General features: G+C 39.5%; 1 protein-coding gene across 9 annotated transcripts in view; it reads left to right on the top strand.

Annotated features, from left to right (window-relative positions):
- Positions 1-2046: 2046 nt before the first annotated feature.
- The window catches only part of UIMC1 (ubiquitin interaction motif containing 1), a 145790-nt gene continuing 126548 nt past the window's right edge, over positions 2047-21288 (top strand). For 4 of the 9 annotated variants that reach the window (XM_071211184.1, XM_058282706.1, XM_071211191.1 and 1 more), the window contains exon 1: positions 2103-2240. The gene's annotated coding sequence lies outside the window, so the exon portion shown is untranslated. Of the gene's footprint in view, positions 2241-2370; positions 2808-21288 lie in introns of those variants that run through there. The other 5 variants (XM_058282722.1, XM_058282717.1, XM_004460011.4 and 2 more) reach the window with 4 other exon arrangements.

Below are 21288 nucleotides of genomic sequence, written 5' to 3'. Positions count from 1 at the left end.
TCAAGCTATTTTTTAATTTCCCTTGTGTTTCTTCTTTGATCCATTGGTTCTTTGAGTGTTGTGTTTAATACACTTCACATATTTATGAATTTTTTGGTTCTCTTTCTGTTACTGATTTCTACCTTCATTTCCTTGTGGTCAGAGAAGATATTTTGTATGATTTCAATTTTCAAAATTTATTGAGACTTTCTGTGGCCTGATTTATGGTTTATCCTAGAGAATTATCCATGTGTACTTAATAACATATATGCTGCTATTGTTGGGTGAAGTGTTCTATATATATATGTTATCCCAACACTTCTGCCCTATTATTTTGATTTGATGAGTTATTAAGTCTAGACTACACTCAGGGGAGGGCAGTGCACAAGGGTGTGATTGCTAGGAGGCAGGTGTCAATGGCGGCCATCACTGATGCTACCTACCACAGGCTGGCTCTCCACAGGGCTGCAAGACTGTTGCCAGCAAAACTGCAACAACAGTCTTCCCTGAGCGATGACACTCTAAAGCAGGGGTTCTTAAACTTTTCTGTTTCCCTGACCCCTTTGCCAGTTAGGTGAAAACCATGGACCTCTTACTAAGTCCACACCATATTGTGCATTATTTAATAAATATATCACTCCCGCGCCAACATGTCCCCACAAGAATAATGTTTTTTTTTAATTTAAATTCCAGCTCATTGATATTTATTAAGAACCCCTGCTCTAAAAGGACCTTTCTGGCCTGGCAGTGAGACTTTGGCTTTCCCCTCTCTCCGATTCAAGTCAGTCAACATTTACTGAGTGTTTACTCTTGGCTAGGTCGTCTGCTATTTACTAGGGCTATATGGACCACGGCTCCAGAGAGTTCACAAGTCTTATAGAAAGGACAGATACAGCAAATAACTTAATAATACAGCAGGTGATTAATTTTCCCAGCAGCTTAGGAAGGAAGTTGGAGAAATGAACTGGGGTTAGAGGAGGCAGAGGAAGAAATTGTTTGGATGGTTTTGGAGGATTTCTTGGAGTTAGTTGATTGAGAGATAGGGAAAGGGAACTCCAGAATTTAAATGCTACAAAAAAGTACAAAGAATGATACACCTATGGTTCAACTATTTAACTGTTGTTTATGTTATGTCTTTATGCTTTTTCTTTTTTTAAAAAAATCATTACAGATTGAGCTGAAGTCCTGTTTACCCTCTCCCTCATCCATCTCTGCTTCTCCCCCACCCCCATGTCATTATCATGCTATGTATCCATCTAGTCCACTTTATATACTTTTTTCCACATACTTATTCTCCATAAACACTATATACTTGTTTTATGTATTTTTAAATTTAATAAATCATTCACAGAGTACAACTTTGGTTGGCACATTACTGTTTCTATAGGTATAATATTGTTATGAGGTATCCAATGTCAATGTGTATAGAACTAGTTTATTAAATTTCCTTTAGTATTTTGTCATAGGAACATACTACATTTTATTTATCTATGCCCTTTTTGGACATTTCGTTGTTTACATTTTTCCATATTAGAAGCAGAAGTTCAGTAGGTTTTGAATGTATCTTTTGTGCACATTGTAGGAGTTTCTTTCTGTATTGACATGAAATTGCTGGGTCATAAAATACGTATTTTAAATTTTACCACATGCTGTCAAATCGTCCTCAAAAGTGGCTGTACTAATTTTACACTTCCACCAGCCATCCTTAAGAGTTTCCGTTTCCTAGATTCCCTTCTCTGAAATTAGCAGACTAACATTTTGACATCTGGGGAGACATCTGTCAAGGGGTCAAATGAACAGATAATTTCAGTGTAATATTCGAGGAAAGGGCTAGAGGAGGCTTGAGGTGGCGGAGCCGACTTAAAAAGGGCTCACTGTACGGTTTGGGGCCCTGTTGCTACTCTGGTTTTCCTCACAGTGCTAGCGAAAGATACTGCGAATGGGCGCGTCTTAGAGAGTGCGGGGAGGGGCTGGGCTGCTCTCACAAGGGCTCCGCTTCAGCGTGGTGGCGCCTCCCGCCCAGCGTAGTTGGTACGTCCCGGGCCCGCGGCGGCATCCCCCCGCGTGAGGGTTGGTCCGTCCCTGGACGCCCGCGCGTGCGCCCGCCCCGCGAGCGCGTCTCCTCCCCGCGCTGGCCCGCTTCACCAGCGCGCGCTCGCCCGCCCGCCCGCCCGCCCCCCTCTTCTGACGCGCGGCGGCCGCTCGCGACCCCCAGAGTCCCGGAGGAGGGGCTCGGCTCGGTCGACGGCACTGGCCGGCGGGTAAGTACCTGCCGCCTCCGCACACCTCCAGCCCGCCCTCTTCCCGCCTCCTTCCCGCCCTCTCGGGGGCCGCGGCCCGCTCCTCACCCGGAGTAGGCCCCTCCCGACGCCAGGGTGGGCTCCACCCGTCGTCGGGGCGGGCGCCTCCCGACGCCGGTTAGGCCCTGGGGACGCGGTGGGGGCCTCTCCCGACGCGGGGGCGCGCTTCCGTCCCGGGGCCGGGCCCGCCCTGCACACCTGCGGGGCGGCCCTCCAGCCCCGCGGCTTTCGAGTCTGGCTTCCCCGCGGGCCTGTGGCTGTTTCTCCCCGCCTCCCGCTCGCCCCTCGAAAGCCGCTTCCTCGCGCGGAACCCGCCTCTCGACGCGCTGTTCCTGTCGCCTCTCGGCCCCGGCCCCGGCGCGGGGATCTCAGCCCCAGGGAGTGCTAGTGGGCCCCTCCGCCGCCGCTCTTCCCGCGCACCCACCCCCGTTGCCGTTTACGATGGCGAGGGACCTGTCATTAGTTCTTAACCAGGCAAAAGGGATTTTCCCTGGAAATCCTTATCATCACACACCACTTTCCCCTTGGGTATGTTTTCCTTCTCTGGGATGATCGGTGGTATTTCAGGCGTTTACACATCCTAATTTATTTCATCCTTATAACAATTTTATGAGATGGATCCTGTTGTTATCCTCAGTTACAGATGAGGCATCACATATCTTGTACGTGGTGGTATATCTGGATTTGAATCCAGGCAGTTTGACTCCAGTGCTCTTGCATTTATTCACTATATCATACTGAGATAAAGTAAGACGCATGAAAAAGTGAAATGACCAATCATTTTATGCTCAGGTCTTTGTTTTTCCTGTTAAGAGAGGTAGTGCCTTGTACTTCAGTCAAAGAATGTCCTTTTTCAATTAGACTCATTGGGCTTCAATTCCCAGCTCTCCAGTTAACCAGTTTATAACTGTTTGAATACGTTTTCTCGTGTAAAGTAGTGATGTGGGTGACTGCCACATAGAACTATTGGGAGGAATAATCTCTTTAATGCCTGTAAGGTAACTAGAATAGTATCCAAGGACTCAATAAGTAACTATAATTTTATTATTATTTAACGTGTGCTTGGTTTCTGTTGTTACATACTTGTCCTAAACTCAGGCTGAGTATAAACTAGGAAATAAAGTGTCAGGTATGTGTGTATAATTTAAAATTATAGAAATAATGAAACTAATTATAATCTTTATGAATAGCTTGGTAACAAAATGCTTGAATATTGACTTATTTAGGGAAAAGAGTCGATCATTTATACAGGATTGTTATTAAGGTCCCTATGCCCCCAAGCTTTCAAAGCACTTGTAACAGGTCTGGTACCTAGAATGTCAAGATTTTAAATGATCATGTCAGTAATTGTTTCTTCAGATATATGAAAATGATGGATGTGCTGAAAGAAAATGACAAATATCCCAGATTGGGGATTTTCAAGGACACCAACAAAAATTCTACTGGTGAAACAAACAACAAGACTTTCATTATTGGGTCATCTTTACTGCTTGTGCATTCATTCTTTTAAAGAAATTTATTCCTACCATGATTAAGAAGTGACTGTTAGCTTCTATACTCAATTCATTCTTTATGAACATTAATTCAACTATAGCTTCAGGTCATAATTCTGTGAATTCATTTTGAGGGGTAGCAACTTAAATAATAGTTGAACTGTGTGCTGTTTTGCTTGCTTAAGTTGACTAAACAGTGACCTTTTTTCCTCTCTGCTTTTACAATTACTGTGGGAACAGTGTGGCTAAATCTCAAGAAGCACTGGAATTCTGGAAGTTATATCTGTAGATGCCTCTAATTAATGCTTATTAATGATCCCTTACATGCTATAATTCTTTGAAAACCCACTTTGAGCCTGTGGATGTTTCTGTCCTAGAGTGAAGGGTTATTATTTATCTTCCTTTCAGAAATTGCATTTATTTGATAAGAAGCTACCCTTATTTTCAAGTTTGAGAATACTAGTTTAAATAACCCTAGGGTACAGAAAAAGTATATTATGATGCAGTCTACTCCATACAGTATGTTATCTCAGGGTACTGTGATTTCTCTATTCTTCCTTATAACTAACCCCTATTCCAAGTCCTAATCATGCTGTTCTTTTAGACTCAAGGTTTACCTTTAGTCTTTATACCTTCCATATAGCCTTCTTCAAGCTATGATAATTTTATCAATCTGTGCCTTCTCTGAACCTATGTGAATTAGTCAGCCAAAGGGGTGCTGATGCAAAATTCCAGAAATTGGTTGGTTTTTGTAAAGGGTATTTATTTGGGGTAGGAGCTTACAGATACCAGGCCATAAAGCATAAGTTACTTCCCTCACCAAAGTCTATTTTCATGTGTTGGAGCAAGATGGCTGCCAATATCTGCGAGGGTTCGGGCTTCTGGGTTCCTCCCTTCCAGGGCCTTGCTTCTTTCTGGGTTCAAGGTTCCTTTCTTCCTGGGGCTGGCTTCTCTTTCCTCTGTGTGCTTACTTCCTGGGGTGCCAGCTTAAGACTTCAGCATCAAACTCCAACATCAAAACGCCAACATTAAGAACCCTTAACTCTGTCCTTTGCCATGCCTTTTATCTGTGAGTCCCTACCCACCAAGGGGCGGGCATTCAATGCCCGAATGATATGGCCCAATCAAAGCCCTAATCATAGCTCAGTCATGCCCAGGTACAGACTGGATCACTCACATAAACCAAGATCTATTTTTGGAATTCATAACCATATTAGATGCTACACTGTGTTTCCTCTTAGTAATTGTATATATCAGGTTTGTTATGAGGATGAATTGAACTATTGATTTACTCAACAAATACGTATTATTAAAATTTTAAAATTAAGGTATCATTTACTGGGAATCTTATGCAGCTCAAGTGATAGGGCTTCCTCCTACCATATGGGAAGACCTGGGTTCGACCCCTGGGGCCTCCTGGTAAGAAAGAAAAAAGAGAAAGTATGCCTGTGCAGCAAGCCAGTGCCTGTGTGGCTAGCTGAGTGCCTGCATGGCGAGCCAGTGCCAGTGCAAGTGAGTCATGCAGCAAGATGATGACACAACAAAAGAGAGACGAAGGGAGAGTCAAGGTGAAATGCAGTGGAAACCAGGAACTGAGGTGGCACAGGTGACAGGGAACCTCTCTCCATAATAGAGGTCCCCAGAATGGAATCAGAGGAGAAAAAAATGAGAATAGTCAAAAAGAGAAATAGATACAGAAGATCACAGTGAATGGACAGACAGCAAAAACAGCAGGGTAGGGAGAGAGGGAGGAAGGGGATGGGGAGGGGACGGGGAGGGTACAGGGAGGGGAAGAAAAAGAAAAAAAAAGATTGTGGGGGAAAAAAGTTATTGTTTACCTATAGTGAACTGAATCAATATTAAATACACATCTCAGTGTGTGCATTCATGTAACACCACTCAAATAAAGATACAGAACATTTCTAGCACTGTAGAAGGGTCACTTGTGACCCAGGTCAGTATCCTCGAGAGGTACCTCATGTTCTGATGTGTGTCACCATAGGTTAATTTTTTAAACAGCTCTTTTGAGATATAATTTGCATACTATACAATTTACCCTTAAATTTAATGTGTACAATTCAATGACTTTTAGCCTGTTCAAAGAGTTGTGCAACCATTGCTGTGATGATTTTTACCCTTCCATATAAATTTGACGATTGGCTTTTCCATTTCTTCAAAGAAGGTTATTGGAAGTTTGGGATAGCACTGAATCTATAAATTGTTTTGGGTGGTATTGACCTTTTAACGATGTTTAGTCTTCTAATCCATGAACATGGAATATCCTTCCATTTATTTAGTTTTTCTTTCTTTTAGAAATGTTTTGTTGTTTTCTGTGTACATATCCTTTACATACCTGGTTAGATTTATTCCTTGATATTGATTATTTTAGTTGCTATTGTGAATGGAATTTTTTTCTTGATTTCTCTTCTGATTATCACTTGTGTATAGGCACACTATTGGATTTTGCATATTGATCTTGTGCCTGCCACTTTGCAGAATTCATTTATTAGCTCTAGTACCGTTGTGGATTTTTCTGGATTTCCTTTATATAGGATTATGTCATCTGCAAATAGAGAAAACTTTACTTATTTTCAATGTGGATGCCTTTTATTTCTTTTACTTGCCTAATTGCTGTGGTTAGAACTTCCAGTACAAAGTTGAATAACAGTGGTAATAATGGACATTTTTCATCTTGTTCTTGAACTTAGAGGGAAGACTTTCAGTCTTTCACCATTGAGTATGTTGTTAGTTCTGGGTTTTTTATATATGCCCTTCATCATGTTGAGGAAGTTTCTTTCTATTCCTAGTTTTTGGAGTGTTTTAAATCAATAATGTGTGTTGGATTTTGTCGATGCCCTTTTATGTAAGGTGAGATGATCCTTTTTTTCCCTTCATTCGGTTAATGTGTACTACATGAATTGATTTTCTTAAATTGAACCACCCTTGCATTCTTGGATAAATTCCACTTTTCATTGTGTACAGTACTTTTAATCTGCTTTTGGATTTGGTATCTGTTGAGCATTTTTGCATCTATGTGCATGAGGAATATTGGTCTATAATTTTCTTTTCCTTTGTCTTTAATGTTGTTATTAAGATGATGGTGTCCTCATAGAATGAGTTATGGAATGTTCCCTCTTCAATTTTTTGGAAGTGTTTGAAGAGTATCGATGTTAATTCTTGGAATGTTTGGTTAAATTTGCCTGTGAAGCTTTCCCATGCTGGACTTTTCTTTGTTGAGAGGCTTTTTTTTTTTTTAAAGATTTATTTATTTTTTATCCCCCCATCTTTGCCACTTGCTCACTGCCTGCTCTCTATGTCCATTCATTGCATGTTCTTCTGTGTCTGTTTGTCTCCCTTTTTTGCATCATCTTGCTGTGCCAGCTCTCCGCAGACACGGGCTGTCAGCTTCCTGCGGGCACAGGACAGCTTGCCTTCACAAGGAGGCCCTGGGAATTGAACCCAGGGCCTCCTATATGGTAGACAGGAGCCCAATCGATTGAGCCACATTTGCTTCCCTGTTGGGAGACTTGATTCAAAAAATCAAAATAGGTCTTTACTTGTTACTGGTTTGTTGATATCTTCTATTCCTGTTCTGTTTTTTTTTTCACCAGGAGGCCCCAGGGATTGAACCCGGGTCCTCCCATGTGGTAGGTGGAGGCCTTATCACTTAAGCCACATCTGCTCCCGTCATGGTAGGTTTTTTTTTTCCAAGATTTTTATTTATTTTTAAAATTTATTTCTCTCCCCTTCCCTGCCCTTCCCCCCCCACCCCCCCCCCCAGTTGTCTGCTCTGTGTGTCCATTCGCTGTGTGTTCCTCCTTGTCCTCTTGTATTCTTTCAGTGGCACCTGGAATCTGTGTCATTTTGTTGGGTCATCTTGCTGCATCAGCTCTCCATGTGTGTGGCGCCATTCCTGGGCAGGCTGTACTTTTTTGTGCTGAGCGGCTATCCTTGCGCATGGGGCTCCCCTATGCGGGGGACACCCCTGCATGGTATGGCACTTTTTGCGCACATCAGCACTGCATGTGGGCCAGCTCATCACATAGGTCAGGAGGTCCTGGGTTTGAACCTTGGACTTCCTATGTGGTAGGTGGACTCCCTATCTGTTGGGCCAAATCCTCTTCCCTCATTGTAGTTTTAATTTGTATTTTCTTGATGACTAATGATTTTGAGCACTTTTGTTTATTGTTTATTGGTCTGTCATACCTGCTTTTGTGAGCCTTTTCTTATCTTTTGCTTATATTTTTCTTATTGTGTTTTTTTATTATTGCAGTGTAAGTGTTTTTTATGTATTCTAGGTATAAATCCTGGAATATATAGATGTATTTGAAATATGTTCTCCCAGCCCTTAGTTTGCCCTTTGGTTTTCTTATGGTATCTCTTGAAGAACAGCCATTTTTTATTTCATTGAACTTCAGTTTATCCATTAAAAATATTTTTGTACTTATTTTATCCAAAGAAAGAGTTTTTCTGTTCAAGTCTACAATTTTTTAACCTTTTAAAAGGTTCATTCTGTTTTGATAACTTCTTTAGCACAATCCATAATGTTTACTTTTAAATTAGACATATTCTAATAAACACAAATAAAAATATAAAAAAGATGGAATAGTGAAAAAGGTTGGATAGTAGAAAGTTAACATGCCTATTAAATGCAAAAATAAACATTGGGAGACTGGTTATGCCATTTTACAACTCTGGGTTTCTTCTGAAAATGAAGGGGTTTAGTTAGAACTTTAGTAGTTCTAAACTCTCTTTGGTCTTGCACTTCTTTGAGAATTTGATGAATGCTGTAAAAAGCCTCCCTAGGAAGACATAGAGAACACAATTTGCACACACCTTCAGGAGATTGTGAATGCCTTGAAGCCTATTCATAGATCTTTAATGTTTTGTGGAATGACAGGTTAAGAACACTTGGCTAGTCGTTCTCTAATTATTAATCTAAGATCTGTCTGTTTCCTTTAATTTGCCAGATTTAATTTACTTTCCCCTAAGGTCTTTTTCTTGTTTTTTCTCTTCCCCTTATTTCACTTAATATGATGTTGACAAGGTTCATCCATGTTGTTGCATGTGTTTTTGTTCGCCAAAGAGCTACTGATGCAGAGTAACAGAAATGTGTTGGCTTTTACTAAGGGGATTTATTAGGGGTAAAAGCTTACAGTTCCGGGGCCATGAGATGTCCAAACCAGGCACCATCAGAGGTCCTTTCTCACCAAAGCCACGTGAAAGCAAGATCGCAGCTGATCTCTGCCATAGCTACCATCTCCTGGAAGCTGTAGGTAACCAGGCATAGGGCTTGTCTCTTTCCGGGCCCTTTCTCTTAGACTTTCGGGGCTTCTCTGCTTTCCTGCAGTTGTAGCTAATATGGAGTCCTTTCTCTCTTTACAGTCTCCTTTCTCTCACATGGCAATATAAAAAATGGTGGCTTCTTTTTCCTCTGTGTGTATGTGTCTCTGTTTTTATCAGACCCAGAGAGAGGGTGGGAATTGAACCAGAGTCACACCTCACTGACATAGTCTAGTCAAAAGGGTCTCACACCCAGGAATGAATTAGTTCAAAAACATAATCTTTCTCTTTTTGGGATTCATAAAATAATTTGAAACTGTCACAACATGTATCAGAACTTCATTCCTTTTTATGCTGAGTAATATTCCATTGTGTGTATATACCACACTTTTTTCATCCTTTCAATTGGTTGATGGACACTTGGGTTGCTTCCATCTTTCAGCAGATGCCTCTATGAATATCAGTTCAAATCCCTGCTTTCAAGTCTTTGGGGTATATACAAATATATATATTTCAAGTCTAGAAGTGAGATTGCCTGGTCATATGGTAATTCTATACATAACTTTCTGAGGACCTGGCAAACTGTTTTCTCTTTTACAGTCCCGCCAACAATGAATGAGTGTTTCTGTTTCTCTGCATCCTCTCCAACACTTGTAATTTTTTTTTTTAGTAGTAGCCATTCTAATGTGTGTGAAATGGTATCTCACTGTGGTTTTGATTTGTATTTCCCTAATAGCAAATGATGTTGAGTGTCTTTTCATGTACTTTTGGCCATTTGTATAACTTCTGTCTATTCAAGTCTTTCGTCCATTCTTAAATTAGATCATTTATCTTGTTGAGTTGAAGGGTTTCTTTCAGTATTCTAAATATTAAACCCTTGTCAGATATGTGGTTTCCAAATAATTTCTCTCATTGTATAGATTCTCTTTACTTTCATGATGAAATCAGCTGAGGAACAAAAGTTTAATTTTGATGAGGTCCCATTTATCTATTTTTTCTTTTGTTGCTTGTGCTTGGGTGTAAAGTCTAAGAAACCATTGCCTAAGACAAGGTTCTGAAGATGCTTTCCTACTTTTCCTTCTAGGATTTTAATAGTTCTAGCTCTTATATTTAGGTCTTTGATCCATTTTTTAGTTGACTTTTGTATATCGTGTGATGTAGGGGTCTACCTTAATTGCAAATGGAGATCCAGTGTTCCACACACTGTTTGTTGAACAGACTTGTTTCCCCATTAAGTGTTTTTTCTTCTTTGTCAAAAGCAGTTGGCCATAAATGTGAGAATTGATTTCTGAGATCTCAGTTCAATTCCATTGGTCTGTACCATGCTGTTTTTTTTTTTTTAAATTTATTGAAGTATACCACTCATACATAAACATACATAAACAATAAGTTTATAATAGTTGTGAACTTACAAAACAAACATATGTAAACCATACAAGACTCTCGTAACTCACTCTACCACCAGTAACTTGCATTGTTCTTAAACCTTTTTAACTAATGATTAAAGAGCATTGTCAAAATATCACTACTCAACAAAGTATTTTTCCCCCAAATAACCTATTATTATTATCTTTATATCATTTATATATGAACATACTTAAACAATTAAGTGTATAGTAAAAGCTGTGAACTTAAATTGCAAATGTATAACATACAGGGGTCCCATACGTCAACCCTCCACCAACACCTCGCGTTGTCATGAGACTTTTGTTACAAACTATGAAAGAACACTGTCAATATCTTACTACTAATTATAGTTCTTATCTTATATTTGGTGTGTTTTCCCCCCACCTACCCTCTTATTTTTTTTAAATATATTTTTTATGACAAAAGTTGTAAACTTAGGAAACAATCATGCACATGTGCAGAATTCCCAAACAACACCCCATCCATCAGCACACCACAATGTGGTGTGTCATTTTGCTACAGATAAAATAGTATGATTATTACCGTGTCCATTGTGTACATTTGGCTCACATTTTCCATACTGCCTCAGTATCAACACAGTACATCTTTTGCATAGATGCAAGAATATTATATTATTACTCCTAACCACAGTACATAGGTCACTCCAGCTGTATTTTTCCCATGCTTCTCCACATTCCCATCACCCTGCAGTAGTGATAAACATTTGCTCTAGCTAGCAAAGACACTCTTGCATGTTTACCATCAACTACAATTCTCATCCACCTATTGGTTTACTGTGCTTTCCAGTTCCTAGATTATTCTCTAGCATTCTGTCAATTGGCATTTACATAACTAGACTACCATATTCAGTCACATCTCCATCATAAACTAGCTGTTACTGTGTGTTACCATCCAGTCTATATATTTCCATACTTTTACAGTAAAGCTAATTAAAACTTCTACATACATTAAACATCAGTAGTCCACTCAGTCCTCCTCTTATGTCCTTTAAGAATCCACCACCTACTACCAGGTCTTGAAGATATTTTCCAATAATTTCTTCTAGAAGTTTTATGGTTCTTTTATTTTTAGTTTTTTGTTCCATTTTGAGTTAATTTTTGGATAAGATGTGAGATAGGGGTCCTCTTTCCTTCTTTCAGCTATGGATATCCAATTCTTTCAGCACCAGTTGTTGAATAGATTGTTCTGCCCGAGCTATGTGAGTTTGACAGGCTAGTCAAAAATCACTTAACCATACCTGTGAGGGTCTGTTTCTGAAACATAAAGTTGGTTCCGTTGGTCTGTTTTGTCTGTTTTTAGGCCGCTACCATGCTCTTTTTACCACTATAGGTAGGTATTATGATTTAAAGTCTGGAGATGAGGGTTCACTTTTCTTTTTTATGATGTTCCTGGCTATTCAGGACCTCTAACCCTTCCAAATAAATATAATGATCGTGTTTTCAATCTTTTCTGTAATGCTGGTGGAATTTTTATTGGGATTGCATTAAATCTGTGTATCAATTTGAGTAGAATTGACATCTTAATGATATTTAGTCTTCCCATCCATGAGCATGGAATGTTCTTCCAGTTATTTAGGGCTTTTTAAATTTGTTTTAACATCGAGTTACAGTTTTCTGAATACAAGTGCTTTACATCATTGGTTAAGTTTATTCCTGACTATTTGAGTTTTATCTGTCATATTTTATTTTCACCACTCTTTTGACACTTTTAGTGACCTTTATTGATACCATCTTCATTTCTAGACTCTCTTCCAGTCCTCTCTCTCCTGTCTTTTCTTTTCAGGCTCTAGCACACCCTTTAGTATTTCCTGAAAATCTGGTCTCTTGCTTAGAAATTCTGTCAGTTTCTGTATATCTGTGAATATTCTAATTTTGCCCTTATTTTTGAAAGACAGTCTTGCTGGATATAAGATTCGTGGCTGGACATTGTTCTCTTGTAGTATCTTAAATATATCAGACCACTGTCTTCTTGCCTCCATGGTTGCTGGTGAGAAATCAGCACTTAATCTTATTGGATATCCCTTATATGTTATGCATTGCTTTTCTCTTGCTGTTCTCAGAATTCTCTCTTTGTCTTTGGCCTTTGACATTCTGATAAGTATGTGTTTCAGAGTTGGTCTATTTGGATTTTTTTGGATGGGAGTATGTTATGCTTCTTGGACATGGATATCTATGTCTTTCAATAGGGTTGGGAAATTTTCTACCATTATTTCTTCAGATATTCCTTCTGCCCCTTTTCCCTTCTCTTCTCCTTCTGGGACACCCATGACACGTATGTTTGCATGCCTTTTGCTATCATTTAGTTCCCTGAGACCTTGTTCAATTTTTTCCATTCTTTTCTTCATCTCTTTTTTTGTATGTTCAGTTTCAGAGGCCATTTCTTCAAGCTCACCAATCCTTTCTTCTGCCTCCTCAAATCTACTATTATGTGATTCCAATGTTTTTATTATTTATTTATTTATTTTTTGAGTAGGATGTTATGATTTATTATTTTATTTTGTTTTACTTTTTTAACTTTTAAAAAATTTTTAAATTCATTAAAAAAAAAATATTACATTCAAAAAATATGAGGTCCCATTCAACCCCACCGCCCCCAACCCCCACCCCCCCCACAGCAACACTCTCTCCCATCATCATGACACATCCATTGCACCTGGTAAGTACATCTCTGGGCATTGCTGCACCCCATAGTCAATGGTCCACATCATAGCCCACACTCTCCCACGTTCCATCCAGTGGGCCCTGAGGGGATCTACAATGTCCCGTCCAATGTTTTTAAAATTTCATTGATTGCACCTTTCATTCCCATTAGATCTGCTATTTTTCCATGTATGCTTTCATATTCTTCTTTGTGCTCATCCAATGTCTACTTAATATCCTTATTCTCTTTAGTCATCTCATTGCATTTATTAAGGGGATTTGCTTGAACATCTATGATTAGTTGTCTCAACTCCTATATGTCACCTGGAGGCTTATCTTATTCCTTTAACTGGGTCATAGATTCCTGTTTCTTGGTGTGGATTGTAATTTTTTGTTGATGTCTTTGCATCTGGTTTACTAGAGTATTTTTTCTGGGTGCAGTTTTTATCTAGTTCAGGGCTTCCTATCCTTTCTCCCTTGCTGGTTGTGCAGTAGGAGCTAGTCATGTAGTTAGTGCTGTAAACTGTGGAGGCTCATGCTGTCCTCATTGTGCCAGGGACCAGTGAAGCTTCTTCCACTTTCTCTTTTGCCAGAGATAGGGACAGAGTCACAGCTGTGTGGAATAATCCAAGTGCAGGCATAGACTGTAGTTGGCCTGAGAGAGTGATGAAGCTTCACATCCCTTTCTCCCCTGCTTGGGGCGGGGATGGAGCTGCAGGTGTGGGCAGCCATCTATGCAGTGTGGGTCCTAAGATGACCGCAGTTGCCCTTGTAGACTTCTGATTTTCAGTCTGTGCCAGCCAAAGTTACCTGCAGTTACCTATATAGGCTGGTGTAGGGCTCTTCAGCCTCTTCCCCACCAGAGGCGGGGCTGAAGCCTAGGCTATGGCTGCAGGCTGATCTGCGTGAAAAAAAACTTGTTCCTGCTGACACTGAGTCAGCCGGCTTCCCCTCAGGATGGGGAGGAGTCAAAACGGCTGCTACTGGCCTCTTTCTGACTTGGGCTGGTTCACACCCCAGCTGTTCCCAGGGTTGTATCTTAGCCAGCCAAGCCTACCAATCAGTAGTTGAAACCAGCAGTCAGCCATCTCCTCCTCCCCTGTTTCTGGGAAATGGAGCTTCCAATTCCAGCCACAGAATAGCTTCTAGGGCGGCTTGTGTCTCCAGAGTAGGATAATCACAGGCCTTCACGCCTTGGCCCGGAGAGGCTGGCTCAGGTCCCTGCAGCTTCCTCCCTGCTGGAGGTGGGACTGCGGCCTAGGCTAGGCCTGCAATCTGACCTGGATGGAAAGAAGCTGGTCCCCACCAGCACTAATTTTCAGTTCGCCCCGCTTCCCCTTGTGCCAGATGCAGAGTTAAGATGGTGGCTTCCAGCCTCTTTCTGACTTGGAGAGGCTCAAACTTTAGCTGTTCTCAGGATTATACTGTAGTTTGCTGAATTTACTCATCAGTAGCTGAAATTGGTGCCCAGCTGTCTCTTCCTCCCCTGTTTTGGGCAAGTGGAGCTTTCAGTTCCAGCCATGGTCCCGAGGTGGCTTGTGCCTCCAGTGGAGGATGGGCACCCGCCTCCGGGGTGTGGAGTGCTCTACTCATGAGTCTTCTCTACAGATGGGCAGTCTCCTTCCACTCCTTTGAGGATGTTGCAGGATGCTCTTCTGGTCTCCTGGAGCACTCAAATATGCTTCTGCTAGCTCCAGAGAGCTCTGGATGTTTGCTAACTGCCTTGTAGCAGGAGCTGACTCTATGAGCTCCTTACTCCACCACCATCTTGCTGGTTTTGAGTACCGTGCTGTTCTGATTACTGTGGCTTTGTAATAAATTCTTTGATCAGGAACTGTAAGTCTTTTGACTTTGTTCTTCTTTTTCATTATAGTTTTGGCTATTTAGGGTCCCTTATCCTTCCATATAAATTGGATGATTGACATTTTCAATCCTGCAAAGAAGGTTGTTGGTATTTTGATGGGGATTGTGTTGACTCTGTTAATTGTTTTGGGGTGGTTTTGATATTTTAACAATATTTAGTCTTCCAGTCCATGAACATGGAATGTCTTTCCATTTATTTAGGCCTTCTTTGATTTCTTTTAGCAATGTTTGTAGTTTTCTGTGTACTAGCACTTTACATCCTTGGTTCGATTTATTCCTAGATATTTGATTCTTTTAGTTGCTGTTGTAAATGGAACTTTTTTCTTGATTTCTTGTTCCAATTGTTCATTTGTTTATTTACTTATTTTTCCTTCATTTGTAAACCGAAACCTGCTGATTTTTGGGAGTTGATCTTGTACCCCACTACAATTCATTTATTAGCTCTAGGAGCTTTGTTGTGAATTTTTCAGGATTTTCTATATATAGGATCCTGTCATCTGTAAATCAGGAAAGTTTTGCTGCTTCTTTCCAGTTTGGATGCCTTTTATTTCTTTTTCTTGTATAATTGCTCTGGTTGGAGCTTCCAGTACGATGTTGAGTAACAGTGGTGACTGTGGACTCTGTGTATTCTTATCATCTCTCTCCTCTCTTAATTTAGTGGTTTTTTTTACCCCTGAAATATTTTAATTTAAATGTCTTAATACTAGGGTTGTTTTGATGATGTAGCTTTCTAGTAAGTTGGGTTTGTTGTTGTTGTTTTTTAGGTAGTACTGGGGATTGAATCCAGAACCTTGCTCATGGGAAGGAGATGCTCAATGCTGAGCTACATCCAGTTCCCAGTGAGACTTGGTTTTTTCCTTTGTTTTGTTTTGTTTTCAGGAGGTGCTGGGAATAGAACCTGGGACCTTGTACATGGGAAGTGGGTGCTCAACCACTTGAGCTACATCTACTCCCTTTAGTAAGTTTTGAAATCACCAACTTTGTTTTTTCTTTCTTTTTTCTGAAAGAAAAACACATATTTTAACATTTTGTCATTCTAATCATTCATCACATTTGCTGCTTTAGTTCTCCTTTTAAAATTTTTTCAAGAAGATACTCCCATTTCCCCTTTCCCACCCTCCCCGGTGACCTCTAATCTACTTTCTTTCTCTGTGAATTTGCTATTTCTAGTCATCTCTTATAAGTGTTATAATTCTAGTCCTACAGCGTGTTGCTTATTTTCATTAAGCATAATGTTTTCAAAGTTCTTCCGTCATGTCTTATAATTTCATCTTTGTTTATGGCTGAATTATATTCCATTGTGTATTTGTACCTGTTTTGTTTTTCCATTAAATTTTTGATGGACATTTGGGGTGTTTCTAGTTATTGGCTATTGTGAATAATGTTGCTGTAAACATTGTTGTGTAAGTATCTGTTTGCAACATTCTTAACACTTTCTCGGGGTATAAACCTAGAAATGGGATCACTGAGTCATATGCCAATTCTATATTTAACTTTTCGAGGAACTGTTAAATTGTTTTCCACAGTATCTGTACCATTTTACATTCTCATCAACAATGTAGGAGAGTTCCGGTTTCTCTGCATACTTGTCAACACTTTTGTTTATTGATTGATTTTAATGATAACCATCCTTGTTGGTGAGATGTGTTATCTCATTGTGGTTTTAGTGTGCACTTTCTTAATGGCTAATGATGTTGAATATCTTTTCATGTGTTGATTGGCCATTTGTATATCTTTGGAGATATGTTGATTCATGTTCTCTGTCAATTTTTAAAAGTTTGTTGTCTTTGCAAGGTTCTTTTTATATTTTGGATGTTAAACCTCTGTCTGATATATGGTTTAGAACTAATTGCTCGTATTCTGTAGGTTATCTTTTCATCTTCTTGATAATTTGTCTTTTTCAGGGTTGTTTGGCTATTTTGGGGCCCTTGAAATTCTACATGAATTTTTTGATGTATTTTTTTCATTTCTGCAAAAAATGGTGTTGAAAGTTTGATAGCGATTGTATTGAATCTGTGTATAGCTTTGGGTAGTATTGTCATCTTAATATTTAGTCTTCTAATCCCTGAACACATTTATTTATGCCATGTTAAGTGGTTTTCATTGTACAAGTCTGGTGACTCCTTGGTTAAATTTATTCCTAAGTATGTCCTTGTTTTTGGTGCTATTGTAAATGGGATTTTCTTCATTTCATTTTGGATTGTTCCTTGTTAGTGTACAGAAATATAGCTGATTTTCGTGCTTTGATTTTGTTTCCTGGAACTTTGCCAAATTTGTTCATTAGCTCTAACAGTCTTTGTGTGTGTATGTAGATTTCTTAGGGTCTTCTACATATAAGATCATGTCATCTGCAAATAGAGATAATTTTAGTTTTTCATTTCCAATTTGGGTGCCTTTTATTTTTCTTGCCTAATTGCACTAGCTAAGGCTTCCACTTCTCCTGGGTTTAAGTATCAAGAGTGGACATTCTTGCCACATTCCGGATCATAGGGGTAATGCTTTCAGTCTTTCACCATGGAGTATGATGTTAGTTATGGACTTTTCATAGATGCCCTTTATAAGGTTGAGGATGTTCCCTTCTAATCTTAGTTTGCTGATATTTGTGTTTTTTTAGGTACTGGGATTGGGGATTGAAACTGGAACCTTGTATGCAAGAAGCCAGTGCTCAGCCACTGAGCTACATCAGCTGTCCTGAGTTGGCTTTTTCGTTTGTTTGCTTGTTGCTTGAGTTTGTTTTAGGTGGCACTTGGGACCGAACCTGGATCTCCCGTTGTGGGAAGCAGGTGCTCAGCTGCTTGAGTCACATCTGCTCCCTGCTGAGTATTTTTTTTAAAAAAATAATACGGTGTTGGTTTTTATCATAAGCTTTTTATGCTTCAATTGCTATGATTACATGTTTTTTTCCCTTTCATTGTATGAGTATGTTTGATTTGATTGATTTTTTGTATGCTGCAGTACATTTAAATTTCTCAGATATATCCAACTTGATCTTAGTGTTTAATCCTTTTAATGTTCTGAGGTATTTGGTTGGTTAATATTTTGTTGAGGATTTTTGCATCTGTATTTCATAAGGGAGATTATAGTTTCCTTTTCTTTTGATTTCCTTTTTTTTTTTTTTTTTTTGGTCTTGGTATCTTGATAATACTGGCCCCACAGAATGGGTTAGGAATTGTTTCATCTCCCTTTATTTTTTGGGGAATTATTTGAGAAGGATTGGTGTTTAATAGACCAGTGAAGTCATCTGGTCTTAGATTTTTGTTAGGAATTTTTAAATTATTAATTCAGTCTTTAGTTATAGTACAACCCAGATTTTCTGTCTCTTTTTGAGTCACTTTTGTAAGTGTGTGATTCTAAGAATTTGTCCATTTCATCTGGGTTATATAATTTGTTGGCATAAGGTTCATTGTATTTTTTATTTTTATCTTTTTTTTTTTTTAAAGATTTGTTTTATTTACTTATTACCCCTGCCTTGGTTGGTTGTGCTTGCTGTCTGCTCTCTGTGTCCATTCGCTGTGTGCTTTCTGTGTCTGCCTGTCTTCTCTTTAGGAGGCACTGGGAACTGAACCTAGGATCTCCTATGTGGGAGAGAGGCCCTCAATTGCTTGAGCTACCTCAGCTCCCTCATTTGTTATGTCTCTCCTCTTTGTGTCTTCTTGTTGTGTTATCTAGTTGCATCAGCTCACCACGCCTGACTGTTGCGCTAGCTGGCTGTCTTGCTCATCTTCAGGAAGCACCGGGAACCTAACATGGGGCCTCCCATGTGGTGGATGGGGGAGCTCAGTTGCTTGAACCACATTCGCTTCCCCATTGTATTTTTTAAGTCTTTTTATTTTTGTAAACTTGGTAGTAATAGTCCCAATTTTGTTACTGATTTCAGTAGTTTGAGTCTTTTCTCTCTTTTTTCCTTGGTTATTCCAACTAAAGGTTTGTCCATATTATTGATTTTTTCAAAGAACCACTTCTGATTTCATTGATTCTGTGCCTTTTGTTTATCTCTGTTCTAATCTTAATTTTTTCCTTCCTCCTGCTTGCTTTGGGTTTAGTTTGTTCTTATTCCTTAAGGTGGGAGTTGAGATTATTTGAAAGTTTTCTCTTTTTTCTTAATATATTTTTCAACTGAAGTATACCATTCATACTTGAACATACAGAAACAATAAGTGTCTATAGTAAAAATTGTGACCTTACAAAATAAATATGCATAACACCGTACAGGGGGTCCACACATCACTCCTCCACCAATACCTTGCATTGTTGTGAAACATTTGTTATAAACGTTGCAAAAGCATCATCAAAATATTACTACTAACTATAGCCTATATTTTACATTTGGTGTATTGACCCAACCTACCCTATTATTCTTCCCCTCCCCTCCCCAAGATGGCTCTCATCTATTTGCTCATTGTTTTTGCTTGTTGTCTGGTTGTTGTTTTTCCTTGTTGTTTGTTTTTCTTTAGGAGGCACTGGAACTGAACCCTGGATTTCCCATGCGGGAGGCCCAACTGCTTGAGACACACTTGCTTCCTGCTTGTTTTTGCTCACTGCCTATTCCTTTTTTGCTCCTTGTTTGCTTGTTGTTTTTGTTTGCTGTCTGCTCACTCTTTGTCTTCTTTAGGAGACCCTGGAAACTTGAACCCAGGATCTCCTATATGGGAGGCAGGTGCCCACTTGCCTGAACTACATCTGCTCCCCTATTTTTTTTTTTTTTTTTTAACTTTTGGTACATTTAATACCCGAAAATATAAACAAAAAATAAAAAGAAAACAGCTGAATAAAAAGTCCATTTCTCAATTAAATGTACTGGATACATATAAAAAATGTTTTGAATCACACAATATGTTACACAATGTATTTGGTTCATAGTAACACAGTCATAGAGTATAATACATACTGTCCTCCAGGGTCATCCATGTTGTCATATGCTTTATGACTTCATTTCATCTTATAGATGCGTAATATTCCATCATGTGAATACACCACAGTTTATCCATTCATCCATTGATGGATACCTGGGTCGTTTCCAACTTTTAGCAATTGTGAATAGTGCCACTGTGAACATCGATGTGCAGATGTCTGTTTGTGTCAGTGCCCTCAGTTTTGAGTATATACTCAGTAGTGGTGTTTCAGGGTCACGTGGCAAGTCTGTATTCAACTTCTTTAGGAACTGCTGAACAGTCCTTCACAGTGGCTGTACCATTCTGCATTCCCACCAACAGTGAATAAGTGTTCCTATCTTTCCACATCCTCTCCAACACTTGTAGTTCTCTGTCTTTTTATTAATGGCCATTCTGATAGGTGTGAAATGGTATCTCATTGTAGTTTTGATTTGTATTTCCTTAATTGCTAATGATACTGAACATTTCTTCAGGTGTATGTTTTGTTTTATTTTGCCATTTGTATTTCTCCTTTGGGCAATGTCTATTCACGTTTTTTGCCCGTTTCTTAATTGGGTCATTTGTCTTTTTATTGTTGAGTTGTAACATCTCTTTATATATTCTGGATTTTTTTTTTTTAATTCTGAATATTAAGCCCTTATTAGATATGTGATTTCCAAATATTTTCTCCCATTGAGTTGGCTGCCTTTTTATCCTTTTGACAAAGCCCTGTGAGGGGCAATACTGTTTAATTTTTCTTTTTTAAAATTTATTTATTTCTCTCCCCTAACCCCCTCCCCCACGTTGTCTGCTCTCTGCGTCCATTCACTGTGTGTTCTTCTTTTTTTTTTTACTGTTTTTTTTTTAATTATTTATTTTTTTAAAAATTACATGAAAAAAATATGAGGTCCCATTCAACCCCACCGTCCCTGCCCCCCACTCCCCCCACAGCAGCACTCTCTCCCATCATCATGACACATCCATTGCACCTGGTAAGTTCATCTCTGAGCATCACTGCACCCCATAGTCAATGGTCCACATCATAGCCCAGGCTCTCTCACGTTCCATCCAGTGGGCCCTGGGGGGATCTACAATGTTCCGTAATTGTCCGTGAAGCACCATCCAGGACAACTCTACATCCCGAAAACGCCTCCACATCTCATCTCTTCCTCCCGTTCCCCACACCCAGCAGCCACCATGGCTACCCTTCCCACACCCATTCCACATTTTCTCTGTGGACATTGGATTGGTTGTGTCCATTGCACGCCTATGTCAAGTGAGGGCTTAGATTCCACATGGGTACTGGATGCACTCCTCCTGCTTCCAGTTGTAGACACTCTAGGCTCCATGTTGTGGTGGTTGACCTTCTTCAACTCCATGTTAGCTGAGTGGAGTAAGTCCAATAAATCAAAGTGTAGGAGCTGAAGTCTGT

The sequence above is a fragment of the Dasypus novemcinctus genome, chromosome 2 (genome assembly GCF_030445035.2).
Source record: "Dasypus novemcinctus isolate mDasNov1 chromosome 2, mDasNov1.1.hap2, whole genome shotgun sequence".
Taxonomy (NCBI): domain Eukaryota; kingdom Metazoa; phylum Chordata; class Mammalia; order Cingulata; family Dasypodidae; genus Dasypus; species Dasypus novemcinctus.
The sequence above is the reverse complement of the archived record's forward strand: the minus strand, read 5'-3'. Positions and strand labels throughout refer to the sequence as shown.